General features: G+C 55.4%; 1 protein-coding gene across 1 annotated transcript in view; it reads left to right on the top strand.

The window, feature by feature from the left end:
- ECE1 (endothelin converting enzyme 1) overlaps positions 1-22386 on the top strand; it is a 107117-nt gene that overhangs the window by 1076 nt on the left and 83655 nt on the right. The gene's annotated exons all lie outside the window — the stretch shown is intronic.

Genomic DNA, 22386 nt, shown 5'->3' with positions numbered 1-22386 from the left:
TTCTGTGCCCTGTGAAGTGGGTGCAAGTCACCTTGTTGGTCCTGAGGAGGGCATGTGCCGTGATCGTGGCGGCCAGTCCCAGGAATGCAGCCACGTCCATGTCTCTGTGATGCCACTGCCAAGTGTGGGGGGACCAGTGGGGGCAGGACAGACTTCCTATAAGCTGAAGAGTCCCCTGGTGACTCCTCAGGACCAAACCCTGCTCTGGCCAGAGCTGGATTCTTCTCACAACCTCCTGTTCTCTCCCCTCCATGTCCCCTCTCTTCTCATCCCGCTAGTATCTTCCTCCCTTATGCCCCACCTCTTGCCTCTCTGGAGAGAGCAGGAGTGGAGTTATGATGTAATTCTCCACCCGAAGGTGCTTAGAGACCATCTTGGACTCAACCTACCTCCTTGGTGAGGGATCTCTCCTGGAACACCCTGCCTGGACAGCTTCAGTGGCAGGGAGAACACCACCTGTGGACCAGCATTTGACTTAAAGTCTCAGCATATCGGCAATAAAAGGAGATAAGACTTGGAGGTTATATCATGCACCCTGCCTCTAAGCCCAACCTGACCTAACTTATTCAGAAAGAGAACATTTTCCTCTTTAAAACCACCAAAAAGAGAGGTCCCCACACTGCCTTGGTGACACTTTATGGAGCCTTATAACCTGAGCAGCCTCCTGGCCCATCAGGAAGACCCCAGGCTTTGGCATCAGACAGATTGGGGTTCAAGTCCCAGCTCCTCCACTTCCCCACAGGGACTTTGGTCGGGTTGCAGCATCAGCCCTAGTTTCAGTTTCCTCATCTGTGAGATGAGATGATAGGTCTTATCTTCCAGGAGTGAGATAACCAAGTGAGAGTGCTTTGCTTGAACACAGCTTAGTTTCCTTTCTTTAACAACCTTGAGCTCAAGTTGAGCAGCTCTACCTAACATGTAACCTAGTCTGGAAGAAGGATTAAAGTTTATAATATTGTGGGGAGAAGAGGGGGACAGTGTACTTAGGGAATCATTTGTCTGTCATTCAGTAAAAATGTATTGAACACTTACTATACGCCAAACCCTGTGCAAGGGAGGAAGCACAATAAAGGTAAACACTGTGTTAAGGGAGCTTTCCCTGGGCCATTCTTGTCTGTGGAGCTCCTCAGGCCAGGTGGCATGCCTTTAGGAGGGGCAGAGAGATGGTGCCGGGCAAGGGCTCCCTTCTGGCTGAGACATGAGAGAAAGCTTCATTGAACAGGCAGCACTGAACTGGAAGGAATGTCCCAGGTAAGGGGACAGAGGACCAGAGCTGTGAGAGCACAGGGAATGCTCAGAAGCCCAGAATGGGGCCGGCCTGGTACCTGGGTATGAGAGCAAGGAGAGAGGAGAGAAAGTGGGCACGGAAGTTGCTGGGGCCAGAGACTGAAGGCTTAAGGCAGGCAGGGGAAGCGCGCTGTGATCGCTGTGATCATGGACCCACCGCGTATGGGTGGGGTAGAGAATGACGTCAGGCCTCCTTGGCGCCTATCATTTTGGTTTCCCCTAAACACTGGTTCCTGTGCTGTCATTCCTGAGGGGGTGGCGATTCGGGACTGATAAGGTGTTTTATTCCCTGGATCTCCTGCTCCCTGGGTTTCAAACAAATGCAGCGTTCCCTCCCAGTGTGGCCAAGTCTCCCCTAACCCCAGGTTCCTAACGGGGCTCTTTGGAGAGCCTGTTGTGTGTTTCCTGTTGTCCTCCTGACTCTCCTGATGGTCCCCAGCTCCCCACCCAGGTCTCTAACCCCTTGGCAGGGAGTCAGCACTGTTCTTAAGGGCCTCAAGTGGACCCTCCCCAACCCCCCTTCACTCTGTACCCCCACCCCCACCCCCACCCCACAGGCTGTGGGGTGAGGGTTATGAGGAGGCTTTTTATATCTGCTGCCTCCACTTGTCCTCAAACCAGCCAGCAGGAGGCACAGAGAGGTGAAGGAGGTTGCCCAGGGTCACGGAGCAAGATAGTGCCAGAGCAGGCACAAACCTCCTGGACGTTTGCAGGGCTAACCAGGCAGGCAGGTTGGGAGAAGGAGGCCCAGCCCAGCATTCCCAGTCTGCTGTGTGGTTCCTTGAGAATGTTCCTTCACATTCCAAGCTGGGGGCTGAGTTTGGGCCTTGGCTGAGGACTGGGAATCATCTTTACTGCAGAGTGGTTGAGCTGAAGACAGGGTCCAGGGACTAGGCTTGAATCCTGGAGGTACCACCAACTTGCTGTTGGGCCAGCCATTCTCCCTCTCTGTGCCCCCTTGGCTACCAAGTGGGACAGATTTGCTCTTGCTTCTCAGGATGTTTCTACAATGGATGTAGAAACACTGCGGAAACTATTAAGAATGTGAGGGAAAGTGTCATTGTTTGAAGATAGGAGGCTAGCCACATGCCCCAGGCCACTGTGGAGTCTCCCAGCCAGGCAGGATGGAGTTCCCAGAGCACAGTGGGAACCTTACCGGGGCAGCCAGCGCCTGAACTGGTAACTGGGCTGCTCGTTTGCATTGCTACATTTTTTTGGTGCACAAGGATGTTGTTACCTTTTGTTAAAGAATAAATACAGTTTCCCAGACAGAACTGGAGAAACCAGGCCCTGCCAGGGGAGAAGCAGGATTTGAGGAGCGAGAGAACCACAGAGATGGGCTCAGCAGAGCGTTTGGGGCATTAGCTGAGACATAACCAGCTTGGCCAAAGTCCACACTTTGACATCTGTGGCGAGGGAGGAGCCATGAGCAAATGTTTACAACTTTTTGTGCTTCTGCTCAATTTTTTTCTCTTCCGTTGTCCAGGCATACGCCCCTGCCATAGCCAGTGCGCTTCATTCATTCATTCATTCATTCACCAAACAAGTCTTCGAGGCAGTGGGGCTGTGGTCAGTGCTGATGGGACCGGCAGGTCTCTCCTCCACACTCTGATGGATGGCGGGCGGAGCAGGAAATTACAAGCACAATTACTGTTGCCAGGGAGACACACGGGGTGCTGTGGGAGTAGATAGGGGAACATGGCCTGGGGATCAGAAAAGGCTCCCTGAGGACATGACATTGAAGCCGTGGCCTGCAGGGTGAGTGGGACCGGGAAGAGAGTCCCGGCAGAGGGGGCAGCATGCGAGAGACGCACAAAGCACGGTGCCTGCGGGAGTGAGCTCGTGCGGGGCACAGCGGGCGATGCTTGGGAGGTGGCCAGGGGCAGGGCCACCCAGTGGTGGTCACATTAAGGATCTGGGGCCCAGGAAAGGAGCTGGGCCTGGCTGCTGCACCTTCTTGCAACCACAGAGTGCTTGTGTTAGAAGGGGATTAGGAACCATCTAATTCAAAGCCCCTGGGTCACAGGCGGGAAGACGGAGGGGCAAAATGAGCATCTACTGTGTGCCTGGCACTGTGCTCTTCACGCAACCCCAGGGAGCGTGGATACCCCTATTTTAGAGCAGTAAAAGCTGAGGTCACTTAGGGAACTAGGGACTGGAACTAGGCATCAACCTCCTGATCTCTCAAGGTTCTGGCTTTAGTCCCAAGCTGCCACCCAATTTAGCAGACACTTGGCCTTCCCGGAAAAGCCCCCCAGGACAGGGATAGAGTGTAGAGCCAGTAGCCAGAGGCCTTGGGAGCTGATTGGGGCTGGACACAAGGAGGCTGAAATGCTGATTGTCTCTCACCTGCGCAAGCACTTGGCAGTGAGTAAGACCTCTTCCTCCCCATACGCTGGCTGTTCTTGGATCGCACTGACAGTTAGTGGCAGAGCGAGGACTTGAATCCAGGCCTTGTGACTCCCAGCCCAGACCTCCATCTCCCCAGCTCAGATAACAGCCCCTCCCTGCCTGGCACTGCCCAGGCCCCCAGCCTCGGGCTCCAGTGGTCCCGTGACTGAAGATGTCCCAGGCTTTCTGACTACATGGCTCTGTGAGCAGAGGGACAGCCCCTGGCTTGGAGCCTCCTCTCTCGTCCTCTTCCCCGCACAGTGCTTTGCCTGCTTGGCTGGGAAGGTGGGAGGGCCGGCCTGGGGAGGCAGCCAGGCAGGGTAGGGTTACAGTGTAAACACAGTCATGTCAATATTTACTTCTGCTGGAACCAGAGCCTCTCACCTCCCCGCCTGCCTCCCAGGAGCTGCCCATCCAGGTGCACATGGCCTGCCCCACGGGACTCTGGTCTGCCCGTCCAGGTGCACATGGCCTGCCCCATGGGGCTCTGGTCTGGTCACTAGGTGCGCACGGCCTGCCCCACGGGGCTCTGGTCTGCCCATCCAGGTGCACACGGCCTGCCCCACGGGGCTCTGGTCTGGTCACTAGGTGCGCACGGCCTGCTACACAGGGCTCTGGTCTGCCCGTCCAGGTGCACATGGCCTGCCCCACGGGGCTCTGGTCTGGTCACTAGGTGCGCACGGCCTGCCCCACGGGGCTCTGGTCTGCCCATCCAGGTGCACACGGCCTGCCCCATGGGGCTCTGGTCTGGTCACTAGGTGCACACGGCCTGCCCCACAGGGCTCTGGTCTGCCCATCCAGGTGCACACGGCCTGCCCCACGGGGCTCTGGTCTGCCCGTCCAGGTGCACATGGCCTGCTCCGTGAGGCTCTGGGCTGCTCGTTGAAAGCAAGGCCCAGGGTGAAGACCTGGCTTCCAGCCCACGCTCTGCCACCAACCCTTTGTGTGGCCCTGAAGGAGACACTCTCCCTTCCTGGGCTTCAGTCTTCCCGTCTGTATCATGACCCCGCTGAAGCAGCTCCACTGCAGGGCCGTTGTCAGCAGTGGCATGTAGGATGACAAGCGCAATCCTCTGTTCTGAGCGCAGACTCGAAGCTGTACAAACCGGGGTTTGCATCCCAGCCCCACCACTTCCTCACTGTGAGACTCTGGGCCAGTCACTTAACCCCGGTGAGCCTTGGCGTCTTCCCCTGTGGAGTGAGGCCCTGGCGCTGCTGCTGTGGAGGCTCCTTGGTGAGCGGCGAGCAGCTGGCGCTTGCGGCTCGCTTGGCGCAAGATAAGGCCCGAGCAAACGCCCGTGGTGGCGGCGGTTGTTTTTCCTAATAAACGTTTTATGATTCTCTGAATCCAGACACTGGGTTGCGTCACTTGGAAACTGTAGCCAAGGGAGGGGACTGTAACCTCAAGCCCTCCTGGCGCTCTGGGGCCACAGGCCGGGCCGTGGGAGGCCAGGGGCCGAGAAAGCCCCTTGGTCGACACCGCGCACGCCATAGCTGTGTGGCTTGTGGGGTTCCTTCGGACTGGGCAGAGGGCCAGCGCCGAGGTGACCTCAGAGAGATGTGGCTGTGAGAGGGGTGAGGGAGGGCGAAGGGGCGGGAATGGGAGGAAACACTCATTTCCTCAGCAGCCTTTTCACAGAAGCGCGAGTCCAGCACACAGATGAGCTGTTCCTTCCAGCCCTGGAGGGCAGGCGTGCGGGCGGGGCCGGCCACCCCGAGGTGCCCAGTCCTCGCAGCAGTGGGGGGGCGGGACAGGGCTGCCTGTGCCCGGGCCTTGGAGACCGAGGGGCCCAGGTTCCAGCTGGGATCCATCCCTTTGTCTGTGTCACTTTGGATAGTATGTCACCTCTTTGAGCTCTGTTTTCCTAATCTCTAATCTGGAGCTACGGGGGCCTGCTGTGTATCGGAAGACTCGAATGAGGTGCTGTTTCAAGTGATCCCAGCTCATGCCAGCTCCGTCGATGTCTGCTGTTATTGTTGTGACTGTTGTGATGAAGACACTGGGTGCCAGTCTGTGGACTCCCTGAGGGCAGAGATTGCACGTTTTTAAAACTCGTGGACGCATCTTGCATAGCTGAATATTTACAAATGTGCATGCCTGTGTACCACCTGGATCAAAATATAAAACATTTCCACAGTCCCCATGTGACCCCTCCATCAATCCCTTGCAGCAGGTGGCCACTGAGGTGCTTTCTGTTGTCCCCCTAGTTCTCCTGGTTTTGGACTTTGTGCGGATTCATGCAAGCGTAGTCTCGTGCCTGGTTCCTTCAGCTTCAGCCAACACCGAGTGTTTCTGAGGTTCGTTCACGGTGCCTGTGCCAGCATCTGCTCCTTTCTAGGCTGAGTCGTGTTGCACCGGGTGGATGTACATGCAAATGTCCCATGTGAATGTCTGTGGACGACATCTGGGGTGATTCCAGTTTGAGGCTGCTGTGATATCTTGTGTGAGTCTCCTTGCAGACCTAAGCACTCATTCCTCTTGGGCACATACTTAGGATGTACCTGCTGGGTGAGAGGGTCCATGTGTGTATAACTTTCTTTCTTTCTTTTTTTTTTTGAGACAGAGGCTCGCTGTGTCACCTGGGCTAGTGTGCTGTGTGGTGTCAGCCTAGCTCACAGCAACCTCAAGCACCTGGGCTCAAGCATTCCTCCTGTTTCAGCCTCCCAACTAGCTGGGACTACAGGTGCGCACCACCACGCCTGGCTAATTTTTTTTTTCTTCTATTTTTAGTTGCCCAGCTATTTTTTTTTTCTTTCTATTTTTAGTACAAATGGGGTCTCGCTCTTACTCAGGCAGGTTTCAAACTCCTGACCTCAAGTGATCGTCCTGCCTTGGCCTCCCAGCATGCTAGGGTTACAGGCGTGAGCATGTTTAACTTTCATAGAAACTGCCATGCAAGTTCTCCAAGGTGGGCATTCCATCTTCAGAGGTATCATTCACTTCTTTGCCAACAGGCCCAAGGCCTGGCCTAGAGTAGCCTCTCAGTGAATGTCTTTTTGTTGTTGTTGTCTGTTTGTTGGAGACAGGGTCTTTCTCTGTTGCCCAGGCTAGAGTGCCATGGCATCAGCCTAGCTCACAGCAACCTCAGACTCCTGGGCTCAAGCGATCCTCCTGCCTCAGCCTCCTGAGTAGCTGGGACTACAGGCATGTGCCACCATGCCCAGCTAATTTTTTATTTTTTGTAGCGATGGGATTTCACTGTTGCCCAGGCTGGTCTCAAAATCCTGGGCTCAAGTGATCCTCCCACCCCAGCCTCCCAAATGCTAGGATTACAGGCATGAGTCACTGCACCGGGCGTTGAATGTTATTTGAAAGAAGGAAGGAATTTGAGTCCTTTCTTTGTCTTGATACCTAGGATCCACTCTGTTGCCTCCCCTTCCCTTAGGGCCTGGCAGCTCTGGGCTGGCCTTCTGCCCAGACCCTGGGCTTTGGGCTTCTTCAGGTGTTCCACAGGGTAGGGAAAGGGTTCCGGCTCTGGAGACCCCGGGCAACAAGGGTCTACTGCTGACGGGCCATGTGACCTTTGGCAAGTCCCTTCCTCTCCCTGGTCCTCGCTTTCCCCTTCTGCAAAACAATACTGGGTTGAAGCTTCCCAGCTCGCCAGTTTCTGGCAGTCACCCTCCTTTGGGAGCCACGTGCTCCTGCCGATCTGTGCTTGCCCCTGCCTCGCTCAGAGCCCCAGCTGGCCTGTACTCTGCAGAAGGACCATTTAGGAATGTGGGTACCTGCCCTAAGAGCTTCATCATGAGCCAGTCCTCCCTGGGTGAGAGCCCCCCAGAGCAGGCCCCTGGCCATGGGAGCCTCCCCATGGAGGCTGGCAGAGGGTCTAAATCCTACTACTCCCTGGCTCTGTGACTTGGGGCAACTCACTCCACCTCTCTGAGCACCAGCGTCCTCATCTTCAAGGTTGTGGACCAAATGAGGTCCCACCTCATTGTAGGGACAGAAGCGAATGGGGCAGACATATCCCTGCCCTTAATGAGCTGTATTCTAGGGGAGGAAGCCAGAGACCAAACAGGCAGACCAAACACCCAGAAAGATCACTTCAGGGAGAAAATAGGCTGATGTGGTGGGAGGGGCAGAGGCTGTGTGCTAGAGTGGTGGCCAGAGAGCAAGTGACATCCGAGCTGAGACCTGAGGGTTGAGGAGGGCAAAGATGTGGGAGAAGAGAGTTCTGAGCAGAAGGAACAGCATGTGCAAAGGGCCTGGGGCAGGGACCAGGAAGTTGGCATGTTATGGGTGGAAGAAGCCAGCATGGCTGGGCAGAGGCGGGGGGGGGGGGGGGGGGGGAGGGCTGGTGGGAGGCCTGGAGGGGCAGGTCACGTGGGGTCTTCTGCGTGGGGGTTGGTATTTTGTTCTAAGAGCGATGGGAAGCCTGCGGAGGGCCCACGGCGGGGCTGGCGTGGTTTGGTTTGTGTCAGGAAAGGCCCTGGCTGCTGTGCGGCGCGTGGGCCGTGGCGAGGAGGCCGTGTGGGGGGGGTGAGTGGGCCTTGTGTGTCGCCTGTCCTGAGGGAGAGGGGGCTTATGTTTCTCCAGGATCTGGGATTTTAGCAGCTACTTCAGGGAGAGGAGAGAAGCAGGCGTTCCAGGTGCTCCGTGACATTCCTGGCAGCAGGGCACAGTGGGCCAAACCAGACCTGTCCTCAGCCTCCACTTGACCTCAGCCTTCCGCAGTAGCCTGGGATTCTCCCAGAGTGACCTGTTCCTAGCATCCCAGCCCCCGGGGACCCAGGGAAACAACGGGGCCAGAGGGCACAGAGCTAAAGCCCGCCTCCCCGACTTCTGAGCACCCTGTGGAGAAGTGGGGGCGGAGGAAGTGATGGCCACAGGGGGTGCCCAGCCCTCTGCCCTCAGGGCCACTGCTCCCACTGCCGGGCCAGAGGGCATCCTGTGGCTTTGTGGTTCCTGCTGTCCCGGGCTGGTACGGGCAAAAGGAAGCCATGGGAAGGCCGCACTGCATCTTCCTTTGCTCCAGAGTGCACAGTGGGTGGTTTCTCAACATCCTGCTGGGCTTCCGGTGTGGCGGGAGGGAGGGGAAGGCGGGAGAGTTCACAGAGTCACAGAAGGTGGGACTTAGATGTCATCTAGACCAACTTCCTCACAGGCAGACAAAGGCCCAGAAAGGGGAAGAGACTTGCCTGAGACCACACAGTGAGTTACAGGGCAGGACTTAGACCTGAACTCTGAACTCCTGATCCAACGCACTTTCTGGTTGGGATGTAGACCCTGGAGCCAGACAGACGTGGCTTCTAGTCGCAGCTCTGTCACTTAGTCTCAACTGGGTGGCCTTCAGTGAGTGACTGTCTCTGAGCCTCACTTTTCTCCTCTGTGAAATGGGATAATGGCAACACCTTCTTCAAAGTGGTGTTGTGAAAAGTGGTGGGCAATTTATGTCAGGTTGTAATGCTCATAGGACAGTGCACATGGTAGGTCCTTAGGAAGTAGGAGCTGCTGTTGCTCTTGTGGATCTGTCATTCCAAGCCTTGGGAAGTGTTGGAAAGAATGACCGTGTGTTCACTCTCACCGTGCTGTGTTCTGATGCACGCAGTTAGGGAAGGGAGGAAGTTCCTGTCATTGGCCCTTCTCTCTGCTACTTGTGTATTTTATTGCCCCGTGATACTTGGGAGACCCTTTAGCCAGGACCTTCATTGCCAGCACCACCCCAGCACGCACACACACATATGCACACACAGCTCAGGTGGGCTGGAGCTGTACTATCTGCCTCCAGCCCAAATGGGGGGGAGGGGCAGACAGGCCCATGGTGGAAAACTGGGGGGAGGGGGCACCTTCTGCATCGGCTGCCTGCCGTGCACCCACCAATGCCTATTTGTGCAGTGTGACCTAGTGGGTAAGACCAGGGACCACTGGATCAATTTGAACTTGAACCCTGGATCCACCACTTATTTAGTGTAAAAGACCTTTTAGTAGGTGAGTTTTCTTCTCTGAGCCTCAAGTTTCCCCATCTGCGAAGTGGGGATAATAACTGCCTCCCAGGGTGATTGCAGATTATAAAACGAGAGAAGATACATTCAGAACATGCGTGGTACATATTTGTTGCTCTACTCAAAGAAGGGTAGAGCACTAACAACAATATTGACACGTGTCCCAACCCGTCAGGCTTATCCCTCTTTCCATAGCTGTTCCAGAAACTTCCCTGACAATCCCCTCACCACCACCCCCATCGTGTGTTCCGGACTGCTCTGGACTGAGATCAGTCAGTCAGTCAATCAATCTCCCTCCCTCTCTGCTCGGTCCCTGCACTAACATGGATTCAAAGCTCAAGCTCTGGCCTGGCCTGCCTGGGTTTGACTCCCAGCTCTGCCAGTTGCTTGAGCAGCCTCAGGCAAAGTTCTCAATCCTTAGCTCTGTTCCTGCGTAAGTAAAATGGGAATAACGGCAGCACCAAACTTGCACAGAGTGGCTTAAATAAGACTGGGAGTCTTGTAAAGCACTAGGATTGGTGCCTGCCATACAGTAAGTGCCTAATAAATGTTAACTGATTTGTTACCAGACACAGTTCTGCGGGAGCAGAGCCCCTCCTTCTCATCTCTGCCTTCCCGGCACCCAGCAAGGAGGGGTTTGGGCCCCGGGCATTGGAGAGTTGGTTTCCCGGTGACGTGGGCCTTCCCGGAAAGACTTCTCAGGGCCTTGGTAAAGGATGAGGGTCACATTGTGAGCCCGCATATCTATTTGGCAGAAACATTCCACAACCCTGCTGTGCACCACCGCCCTGGGCAAGCTCTCAGTCCCTGGAGGAGAGGGAGGCAGGAGGGCCCTGCTACTATGAGGAAATGACCAGCCGGGGCTGGCAGGTGGCTTGAGGGAAGACTTCCTGGCATTGATGATACTTGATGATTCCTTGGGGGCAAATTATATATTATTATTTTATTTATTTATTTATTTTGAGACAGAGTCTTGCTTTGTTGCCCAGGCTAGAGTGAGTCCCGTGGTGTCAGCCTAGCTCACAGCAACCTCAGACTCCTGGGCTCAAGCAATCCTCCTGCGTCAGCCTCCTGAGTAGCTGGGACTACAGGCATGTGCCACCGTGCCTGGCTAATTTTTTCTGTATATATTAGTTGGCCAATTAATTTCTTTCTATTTATAGTGGAGACAGGGTCTTGCTCAGGCTGGTTTCGAACTCCTGACCTCGAGCAAACCGTGCGCCTCGGCTTCCCAGAGTGTTAGGATTACAGGCGTGAGCCCCGGCGCCCGGCCTATATTATTAACTTGTGGCTACATTAGGGTTTTATTTCGGTAATCCTTTTGTTCTCTCCTGCCTATAGTTTTACCAGTCTTAGCGGTAAAGCCATAATGATGGCGTTTATTGGGTGTTTGCTATGTGCCGGACACACGCCGTGCTACATGTTGTACGTGGTAAATTCACTTAATCCTCACATCGACTGAAGAGGTATTTATTATCATTATTCCTATTTTATGGATGGGAAAACTGAGGCATGGAGAGGTAATATCTCTGAGTCAGTAAGTGGCAAAGCCAGATCCGAACCTGGGCAGTTTGTCTCCAGAGTCCAAGTTCTTAACCGCGGTGCTGCAGTGCTTCCTCTGTAACTGACTTCTCCCCGCAGCACTCACTCCTGGACTCGGGGGGCTTCCCCTCCATGGAGTCCTTTGCAGATAGTAAAGGTGAAGAAATTAACATTAGGACTTTCTGTACAGTCTCCTGGCAGCATCAGCTCTGGAATGAGCAGATAAAGACCTTCAAGAAAGGGCATCTGGAAGTTCAGGCCCTAGAAAATAAAGGGCCTGAATCAGGAAGAGGAACAAAGATTAGGGAGCATTTCATGGGGGGGGGCGGGGGGAGTCAGGAGGCTAAAAGTGAGGATTCAGGCTGAATCAGCATTTGCCGAATGCATCGTCTGTGCCAGGCATGGGGTGTCCGTGCCCTCCAGGAACTCCCAGGCCTGTGCGAGAGATAGACAAGCCAGCGAGTAATTTGATGAATAGTGTTTGGTGAGTATGAAGGCCCAGAGGAATGGATGCCTAACTTGGCCCAGGGAGGTGATGTTTGAGTTGGGTCTTGAAGGTTGAGTAGGAGTTTGCCAGCCAGCAGTGGCAGAGCCAGAATTTAAACCTGAACAGTCTAGCTCAGAGTCTGTGTTCTTACCCACCATGGCACGCTCGGCTCTGCTGCCTTACAAGGCCTGACCGTGGGACATGTGGCACTCTGGTTTCTGGGTCACTCAGTGCAAGCCCTGGACAACAGTCCGGCCATTTTCCCGTCCAACTTCTGCTTCTTACAAACTCCACTCCCTGCACTCCCTGCCCCTTTTGTGGGGGCAGGGGGAGGGTGGTAGTTGACCAGGCTTGCAAGGAGGGTCTCTGTCTCTTAAATGGCCAGGACTTGTGGTGCTCTGAGGACACACAGGTTCCACCCCCAGCACCTGTCGCAGTGGAGGAGGGACAGGGAGACAATGAAGCCTGTCTCATTTTGTTTCTCAACTGTTTTCCTTGAGCATATGAGCTGGGCTCTGCGTAAGGCACCTCCTTAGATCATTCCAACAACCCTGGCAGGTAGAGGTCATTTATTGACATTTTAAACATGAAGAAGGTGACTCACAGAGGTTGAGCCATGTGTCGAAGGTCACATGACTAAGCAAGTCAAGGGACTGGAATTTCACCTTGGTCAGTCTGACTCCAAGGCCGATGCTCGTGTTTTTAAGCCACTAGGAAGAATAGTTTATGATGAGCCATTTACACCTGGTGACAGGTGCTTTCACCCTGTTCCAGAAAACCTCTGCGCTTGTAATTAGGACACCCAGGAACTGCAAGTTAGTGGTAATAAAGCTAAGATTGCACAGTTTGCAGTGCTTCTCAACTGGAATGTGCGTGAGAATCACCAGGGATGCTGGTTACGAATGCAGATCTCGTTGCCTTCATCCTAGAGATGCTCACTCAGCAAGTTGGGAGTGGGGACCAGGAACCCACATTTCCAGCACACTCCCTGATTCTGACGCTGGTGAGCCACAGAACATGCTTTGGAAATCCTGATTTATTTATTACATGTCTGCCCTGGGCCCAGCACTCTCCTGGGCATTTTATTTTGCCATTTCAGCCATCAGAACGTTGCCTGGTGGGTGAAATCAGTGTGGAGGGAAGTGGGGAGTCTTGAAAGAGATTTCCACCAGTCGTGATGAAGACTTGTAACAAGTGTGTCTAAAGCACTGATTTAATCTTCAGATCAATAGAAAGAGGAAACTGAGGCTCAGGGAGGTTAGGCAACATCCCCAAACTGCATATGGTGGCAGAGCTGGGATTAAAACTTAGATTCCTCTGCCTCTGAGGACGGTGTTCTTTTGAGTGTCCCTCCTGCCTCTTCTGCACGCTCCCACACAGAGATTAATGGAGGCATCTACCAACCACTGCTATAGGTAAATGTGGGGTGATTAATGGTGACAGTAACTATCATTTTTGGAGCACCCACTCGGTGCCAGGCACAAGGGACAGATAGACATGGTCTTGGGTAATTGCACAGCACTCTAAATGTGAGCAGGGTGCTGTGTGACGTTGTATCAGAGGAGCCGTCCCAGGCAGAGAGCAGGGGCAGGGGAGACATCCCTGCGGAAGAAACATTGGAGAAGAGATGTGAAGGACGTGTTAAGCCATAACCAAGTAAAGAGATGGAGAGAAGAAGATCCTAGGCCCAGGGACCAGCATGTGCAAAGGCCCTGAGGTGCATGACCTATAGCATGTTCTGTGTAGCTAGAGTGGAGAGCAAGGGTGAGGCTGAGCAATGGGAAGCCACAAGGGGCTGTTTGTATGTTTTCAAATCTAGAAACTTTAAGTTTTATTTTCTTCTGTACCAAATGGCCCCATTTAAGCCCTCAAAGGAAGAAAAGGCAAAAATGTATAACATGCAGGGTGGAGGGTTCACATGCTGGGGTAGGGGTGTCAGCAGGGAGGTAACAGGATCCGACTTGCCTTTTATTAAATGCACTTGGGGCTGAGTGGCGATGGGCTTGGGGCAGGGGCAGGAACGGAGTCAGAGGACAGCGGTGGCTCAGCCCAGCCCAGGCCGGTTGGTGGTGGTGTTGAGGGAGAGGCCGACAGAGATATTGAGTGAAGTTGACAGGGCTCGTGATTGATTGGCGTGGGGCAGGGCATCCAGCCCATTGTTTTGACCAATGAGAGTGTAGGGCCTAGGAAGGTGGCATGAGCCACCGGTGCCACACAGCCCAAGCATGAGAGCCCAGATATGTCCCAGGACCTTCCAGCAAAACTGTGACTCTGGGGGCCAGATGACTGGCAGCTGCTTTTGCAGAGTCCCTCCTCCAGGCCTCCGGTGGCTGTGTCCCCTCCCCGTTACTCCTCCCCTCTGCAGAGTCTAGCGGCCTCCAGGGAGTGGGATGCTTTGAAGCACCTAACAGGGAGGGCAGTGCTCTGACCTCAGAATTCTTTCCCTGCGACCTCTGCAGTCCTTGAGAGACCAGGGCCCTCAGGACCCTGCCCTCTCCCCGGCTTTGGCAGAGTTCCACAGCAGTGGGGTTCAGGGCCGGAGCCACTGTGCACAAACAGCCCTCGCTGGGAGGGGGGGAAGGGTGGGCTTCCAAGTGTGAGGAGATGCCTCTGCCATGGAGAAGAAGGGGACGCAGGCCCAAAGCCTGGGCCTCTGCTGGGGCCTGATCTCCGGTCTCTGTTTCCTCTTCCAAAGTTTTTTTTTTTTTTTTTTTTTTTGAGACAGGGTCTTACTCTGTCACCCAGCCTAGAGTGCAGTGGTGCAATCACAGCTCACTGCAACCTTGAACTTGTGGACACAAGCGATCCTCCTGCTTCAGCCTCCCAAGTAACTGGGACTGCAGGCATGTGCCACTGCATCCAACTAATTGTTTTATTTTTAAAATTTATTTAGAGATGAGGTCTTGCTATCTTGCCCAGGCTGGTCTTGAACTCCTATCCTCAAGTGATCCTTCCACCTTGGCCTCTCAAAGTGTTGGGATTACAGGTGTGAACCACTGTACCCAGTCTCCTCCAAACTCTTGCATTGGAGACCATTGGCTGCCGTGTTCAGATTGCCTTTTTCTTCTCCCAGTGAACCCTGTTTGGAAATAAGACCTCTGAGGCGTTCAGGTAAACGAATTCTTAGCTCTGCAGATCTCTCCCCACCTCCCTACCCTGGACCAGCCTGTCCCCCTCCTGGGATCCAAGACAGCTATAACTCTCCCGTGATGCATCTCATTACCCAGAACCTGAACCCCCATTGTCCTTAGCATGTGGGTCTCTCTTGGGGGTTCAGGCCGCCCTTTTATTTTCACTAGGTTCTAGGCCCTACTCACCCCTCAGGCCCCTTCTTCTCCCTGGGAATTGCCCCTAGACCCTGGGCCTGGCCTGAGCCCTCTCTGGGGACCAGGGGCCCTGCTGTCTTAGAGACCATTCCCCCACACACACACACTGCCACCTCCCGGGGTGCTGTATTCCCCAGGGACTGGGCCTTTCTCAGCGTGACACATAGTAGGCGTTCAAGCAAGGTGCTTGGCCCGCCCCCCCCCCAGCCCTCCCCCCCTGGCTCCCCTGCCTCGCCCTCGGGGATTTTTGCTCAGGGAGCCTGTGCTCTGGCAGCTGAGCCTGGGAAGCAGCTATTGTCAGCTGAGAACGTGGGGTGGCAGAAAGAGGGGGGCTGAGAGGGGGCAGGAAACATGATGGAAAGTACAGGCCCAGCCCCCTGGTCCCCATACCCCATTGGGTCAGGGTGAGGCAAGTTTAGGGCAAGTCACAGAAAGCACCCTCCCCGCAGTGGGGAGCTCAGCTACGGCAGTCACTGCACTAGGGAAATCCGGCAGCAAGTTCCAACACGAGGTGGGAGGGTGGAAAAGCCACTGCTGGCCTCGTGGAGAAGCCAGGGTCCTTTTGAGCTCTGGCTCACGCTGGGACAGTAAGCAGGACCCCTCGTGTTGTGTGCCACCTGTTCTCGTTTTTCTCTTACCTATTATGTGTCTGTTCCGTGTAGCAGGAGGTGGGAGCCACAGTTTATTGAGCACTCACTTTGCGCCTGGCCCTGCGCTAAGCAACGAATGCACTGGCACGTTTCATGCCTGAGTCAACTCTAAAGACACAGGTCCTGTTATGTCCCCATTTAACAGATGAGGAAGCTGAGGCTAGGTGAATCTTTGTGCCTCGGCCAAGGCCACGCAGCTGAGAAGTGGTGGAGCCAAGATTCTGGCTGACTTCACTGTCGGTTTCTGCAGGCCCCCGTGGACCATCCAGCTTCAAGATGGGGATGGTTTGCTTGTGGCTCAGAAGGGCCACATGCAGTGAAGAAGGATGAGAAGGAGGTTATGGGGGCCACTCTGGAGGGGAGCAGGTGGCATCCCTTCTGGGGGAACCCAGGCAGCAGGTGGTCCCCTTTCTGGGGGGACACAGGCAGCAGGTGGTCCCCTTTCTGGGGTGGGGGACACAGGCAGCAGGTGGTCCCCTTTCTGGGGGGACACAGGCAGCAGGTGGTCCCCTTTCTGGGGTGGGGGACACAGGCAGCAGGTGGTCCCCTTTCTGGGGGACACAGGCAGCAGGTGGTCCCCTTTCTGGGGGACACAGGCAGCAGGTGGTCCCCTTTCTGAGGGGACACAGGCAGCAGGTGGTACCCTCTCTGGGGTGGGGGACACAGGCAGCAGGTGGTCCCCTTTCTGGGGGGACACAGGCAGCAGGTGGTCCCCTTTCTGAGGGGACACAGGCAGCAGGTGGTCCCCTTTCTGAGGGGACACAGGCAGCAGGTGGTACCCTCCTTGGGATGGGGGACACAGGCAGCAGGTGGTACCCTTTCTGAGGGGACACAGGCAGCAAGTGGTCCCCTTTCTGAGGGTACACAGGCAGCAGGTGGTACCCTCTCTGGGATGGGGGACACAGGCAGCAGGTGGTCCCCTTTCTGGGGGGACACAGGCAGCAGGTGGTCCCCTTTCTGGGGTGGGGGACACAGGCAGCAGGTGGTCCCCTCTCTGGGGTGGGGGACATAGGCAGCAGGTGGTCCCCTTTCTGGGGGGACACAGGCAGCAGGTGGTACCCTCTCTGGGATGAGGGACACAGGCAGCAGGTGGTCCCCTTTCTGGGGGGACACAGGCAGCAGGTGGTACCCTCTCTGGGATGAGGGACACAGGCAGCAGGTGGTCCCCTTTCTGGGGTGGGGGACACAGGCAGCAGGTGGTCCCCTCTCTGGGGTGGGGGACATAGGCAGCAGGTGGTCCCCTTTCTGGGGTGGGGGACACAGGCAGCAGGTGGTCCCCTTTCTGGGGGGACACAGGCAGCAGGTGGTACCCTCTCTGGGATGGGGACACAGGCAGCAGGTGGTCCCCTTTCTGGGGGCACACAGGCAGCAGGTGGTCCTCTTTCTGGGGCACACAGGCAGCAGGTGGTCCCCTTTCTGGGGTACACAGGCAGCAGGTGGTACCCTCTCTGGGGTGGGGGACACAGGCAGCAGGTGGTCCCCTTTCTGGGGGACACAGGCAGCAGGTGGTACCCTCTCTGGGATGGGGGACACAGGCAGCAGGTGGTCCCCTTTCTGGGGTGGGGGACACAGGCAGCAGGTGGTCCCCTCTCTGGGGTGGGGGACATAGGCAGCAGGTGGTCCCCTTTCTGGGGTGGGGGACACAGGCAGCAGGTGATCCCCTTTCTGGGGGGACACAGGCAGCAGGTGGTACCCTCTCTGGGATGGGGGACACAGGCAGCAGGTGGTCCCCTTTCTGGGGGCACACAGGCAGCAGGTGGTCCTCTTTCTGGGGTACACAGGCAGCAGGTGGTCCCCTTTCTGGGGTACACAGGCAGCAGGTGGTCCCCTTTCTGGGGTACACAGGCAGCAGGTGGTACCCTCTCTGGGGTGGGGGACACAGGCAGCAGGTGGTCCCCTTTCTGGGGGACACAGGCAGCAGGTGGTCCCCTTTCTGGGGGCACATAGGCAGCAGGTGGTCCCCTTTCTGGGGGACACAGGCAGCAGGTGGTCCCCTTTCTGGGGGCACACAGGCAGCAGGTGATAACCCTTCTGGCAGCTGGAAGCTAGTTCTGAGCTGGCTGAGGAGCTGGCACTGTTCTGTCCTCCGGGCACTCACGCCCTTCAACTGTGACTGCGGCTTCTCCCCACTGGCGGGGGAGCCCTCGGGGGCAGAGACCCGGCTGCCTGGGCTACCCGCCCTCAGCGATGCTCAGGGAAAGGTGCGTGGACGGAGGGGCCCCTCGAATTGCTGAACTAGGGAAGGGGTAGGGATCAAAAATAAACCTTCCCAGGCTGGGTTGCTGGTCCCAGAGCCGGCTTACTGTCCCTCTGGTCAGCAGGGACATGTCTCTAAGTGTTTAGTGCCAGCTGATGAAGAAAATGAATTCAGCACACAAAATTGCACTTTGCAACCAGTTCCGACCCCCATCTGCTGTGTGACGTGTTTCCTTAGAGAACAAAACCTGGAACAGAAGGCATGTGAGCATTTGTCCTGGTGATTTCTGATCCCTCCATTGAAGAGGTTGCTCAGTGGGAACCGTTCTTTCCTTCCTGGGTGATTTGTGAGTGTGCGTGCTGTCCCCAGGTGGCAGTGAGTCAGCCAAAAAGCTTGTTCGGGAAAGTCCGGAGGAATTTCTCTTCTCTGTCAGGTTCCATTTGAGCAGCGCTGGGTGACACCCAGTGACACGCTCCAGGTTGGGGAAGGGAAGGCGGCATACTCCCTCGGCCACTTATCTCTGCCACCTCCATCTCATTTGTCCCCTGCCTTCCTGGGGCCCAGACCCATCTCAGCCGGAGTGGGGGGTGGTTAGAGACCCACAGGCTCCTCCAGCCTGACTCAGCGCAGCCCGGCTCTCTCTGGGGAAATGAGTCATTTCTTCAACCCTGAAATGTTTCTCTTTATGTGGGAAGAAGGGAAGAAAGGGGTGAGGGTGGGGAGAGTCCCTCTTGGTCCTCCCCACACTTGTTTCTCAGCCCTGAGAGGCTCTGTAGCCTCCAACAGAGGGAGCCCAGGGCCACCCAGGGTCGGGTAGCCAGACCTGGTTAAGTCAGTAAACTGCGGTTCCAACTGCCATTAGGGTCACGCTGGGTCACCCTGGGCTGAGCGGTGGAGTGTGAGTGCCTCACTGATGGGTGGCCTCTCCCTTGGGGACAGACCCCTGTCCCCTTCCTCTGCCCACCCAGCACCCTCCTGGGGCAGGGATTGCAGATTCATTCTACTCCTCACTGCCCTTAAACCTAACGGAGTTAAGGAGGTGGACGGTAGAGAGGTGGCAAAGTCCTCCTCATGCCCTGGAAGGTGCCTCTCTTTGTCCTCTTCCCCTAACCCCCCCCTCCCCCCCCCCGTGGGAACTTGTGCCGACCACTGTTGATTGGTAGGGCTTGTTCTGAGAATTCGGAGATCTGGCCTTGTAGAGGGAGAGAGGAATGTTGAGTTAGGTCGATTGGTGATGTCTGCCGGGGCCAGTGGAGGGCTGGGCAGGGCCACTGCTAGCTTCCTTCCCTGGGGAGGAGCTGCTGGGCCTGGGCTCTGTCTCATGCCCTCTCCTAATGTCCCAGTTATTATCTGGGTGACCTCGAGTAAACCATTTTGCCTCTTTGAGACTCACTTCTCTCATCTGTAAACACGAGACATTATGGCCACCCACAGCGGTGAAAAGCAAATGAGAAAACAGCTGCAAAGCGGCCTCCTGTCCTTTGAGTCTTACTCAGATGTCCCTTCTCAGAGAGGCCTGCCCTGGCCGCCTGGTGAACACTGCCCCCACCTCCCATTTTCTGTCCCCTTCGCTATGGAATGGTCCCCTCAGCACTGACCACAGTCTAACGCGCTCCGTGTTTCGCTTGTGTCATTTACTCTGACTCCTCTTACTAGCAGAAAAAGTTCCGTGAGAGCCAAGGATTTTATCTGCTTTGTTTCCTGCTGTATCTGCCCGGAACAGTGCCGGCACGTCGTGGGCACGCAAATATCTGCAGAAAGAATAAGTGAACGAACAAGTGAATGACTGGGAACAGCGGGCAGCCTGTCCAGCCCGTTACTGGGGCCGTGTATATTTGGTTCCCCCACGCCCCCTCTCTCTCCAGCTGTGTTGTTCTGGAAGGTTCCGGCCTTTCTCCACCCACTCTCTCAAGGTCAGCTTATCCACTCTGGAGGTTTCATGCTTCATTTTTACATTTGGGCTTTTCATTCCAGTGTACAAGGTTGCCCTGGGGAATAGAGTGGGGTGCTTTCATCATAAAATTTAAAAAGGACTATTTTGGAATAGAATGCAGAATTGGCATGAATTTTTGAGATTTAAAAAAATGACACCGGGAGCAGTGGCTCACGCTTGTAATCCTAGCACTTTGGGGGGCTGAGGCGGGACAGTTGCTTGAGGCCAGGAGTTCAAGGCTAGCCTGACCAAGAGTGAGACCCCGTCTTTACAAAAAATAGAAAAATTAGCCAGGCATGGTGGTGCGTGCCTGTAGTCCCAGCTACTAGAGTCTGAGGCAGGAGGACGGCTTGAGCCCAGGAGTTTGAGGTTGCAGTGAGCTATGATGATGCCCCCACACTCTAGCCTAGTCAATGGAGCGAGAACCTGTCTCAAAAAAAAAAAAAAAAGACTTTAGCAAAGGTTTTTAGCTGTGTCCTCAGACCTGCTAGGATGCAGATTCACTCTCCTCTGCCTCAGGGTGCTTTGGAACTTGTGTTTTTGAAAATGACCCCAGCCATTTTCCCCAGGTGCACAGGCCTCATCTGGGCCTGGGCCCACTTCCCTTCCCTTTTTTTTTTTTTTAGAGATAGGATCTTGCTCTGTTGCCCAGGCCACTGATCAGAGCTCACTGCAGTGTCAAACTGCTGGGCTCAAGTGATCCTCCCACCTCAGCCTCCCGAGTAGCTGTGACTATAGGTGTGTGCCACCACACCTGGCTAATTTTTCTTATTTTTTGTAGAGACAAGGTCTCACTATGTTGCCCAGGCTGGTCTCAAACTCCTGGCCTCACGTGATCCTCCACCTCGGCCTCCCAAAGTGCTGGGATTACAGGTGTGAGCCACTGCACCTAACGTACTTACATACTTTTAATCTTATCAGATATAGATACCATGAATAGACCCATTTCTCAGATGAGGAGATTGAAGGTCAGAGAGGTTGAGGGACCTAAGATCACACAGCTAGTTAATTGTAGAATCAGACTTTGAACTCCTGCTTTTGTTTGAAAGGTGAAGCCCAGAGAGGGCAGGTGTTCTTTCCAAAGTCACACAGCAAGTTAGCATCAGGGATGAGACTTTTAAAACTCAGCACTCTCAGAGCAGTTCAATTCACAGGATGCTTAGAAGAACAGGGACAAGCCCCATTGGCTGGCATCTGGCCAGAGGAGCGAGGATTTCTGCCCCTACAGCCTGGGGGCCCTGGCTCCATGGCAACCTTGAATTCACCTCCGCCCCTCCACCCAGGCACCTTGTTGTGTTTATCTGCATCCTTCTTCCCTGACTTATTTCTATCCTCCATCTTAGGAGTCATCCTGCCCTGTTCTCGGGGGCAGGGCAGTTTGGGGGATCCATGTGGGGAAAGTACAGGCTCAGGGAGTGCTTGCTCAGTCGGAACCCCTCGTCCTTCCCACTCCCTCCTCTGGCCGTCCCTCTGTTGCCCCTTTTCCTCTGACTCTTCTCTCCATCTCTGGGTTTTTCTGGCCTTCTCCCCACCTCGCTCTTTAGCCAACTTCCGACACCTCTGGCCCAAACAGCACCACCTCCCTAGTGCCCCCATCTCCTATGCCAGTAGTGGCACTGCCATTTTTGTCACATGGCCTGAGGCCCCAGGGTGGGGTGCATGGGGGCTGCTGACAAAGCCCTGACTTGCACCCCCGGCCTGCCCTTTGCACTGGCCAGGTGAGAAAGGCTGACTGGTCTCTTAGTCTCAGAGCATCCTCTTGTGTTTCCATGACAACTGCATAGCCAGGATGTCTTGGCTTCTGCTGGGCTAAAGGCCACCACCCCTTCCACTGGGTGCCACAGTAGTGGGAAGGGAAGCATCTGTTAGGAGGTCAGAGGTGAGTGGCACATACCTGTCCCCAGCTGTTAGCAGGGGAGCAGCACTCTGGGCTCAGGTCTCCTGGTTTCATTCACACAGACCCCCATCCCGTCCATCTCACTGGGGAACTGTGCTGTGACCTCTCTCTGAGCCTCTGTTTCCTTATCTGTAAAATGGGGGTGTAATGCTGACCTCAGGAGTTGTCCCGCCACCTGCACGAGCCAGGTGTGGGTAGCAGTCAGAGAGCTTGGGGGTTCGGGGAAGGCAGGACCAGGCCGATGAGGGGTGGCCAGGGCCACAGCTCTGTTACTAGGACCTGGGAATCAGCCCAATCTGCCCCTTTCCAAGCAGTATGATCTTGAGGAAGCACCCTTCCCTGTCTGAGCCTCAGTTTCCCCTTCTGTAAAATGAAAATAATTCCTGTGAGACAAGACAGCTGGGAAAATGGAAGAAGATAATAAATACATGGCTTGGCAAGCCTGGCGCCTGGCCCAGCACGCAGTAAGTGTTCCTTAGTGTTGCTACCTACGGAGGCACTGACCGGCCAGGCCACGGCTGCACAGAGAGTCATAGTTCCTGTCCTCAGGCCTCACCCCAGGCCCCAAAAGACCCCCTCCTGGGCACTGGTGCTGGGTGCCCAGCCCCTCCCAGCAGGGAATTCCTCCGGAGTTATTCACACGCAGACTTCCCCGGGAGGGCTGAGTCCCTCTTTGTATATGTCCTGGCCAGCGTCTGGCCTTCCTGAGGCCCGCATGGTGCTCTGGTTTGTGT

This window comes from Microcebus murinus, chromosome 2 (assembly GCF_040939455.1).
Source record: "Microcebus murinus isolate Inina chromosome 2, M.murinus_Inina_mat1.0, whole genome shotgun sequence".
Taxonomy (NCBI): Eukaryota; Metazoa; Chordata; class Mammalia; order Primates; family Cheirogaleidae; genus Microcebus; species Microcebus murinus.
Note: the sequence above shows the minus strand (reverse complement) of the source record. Positions and strands in the feature narration are given on the sequence as shown.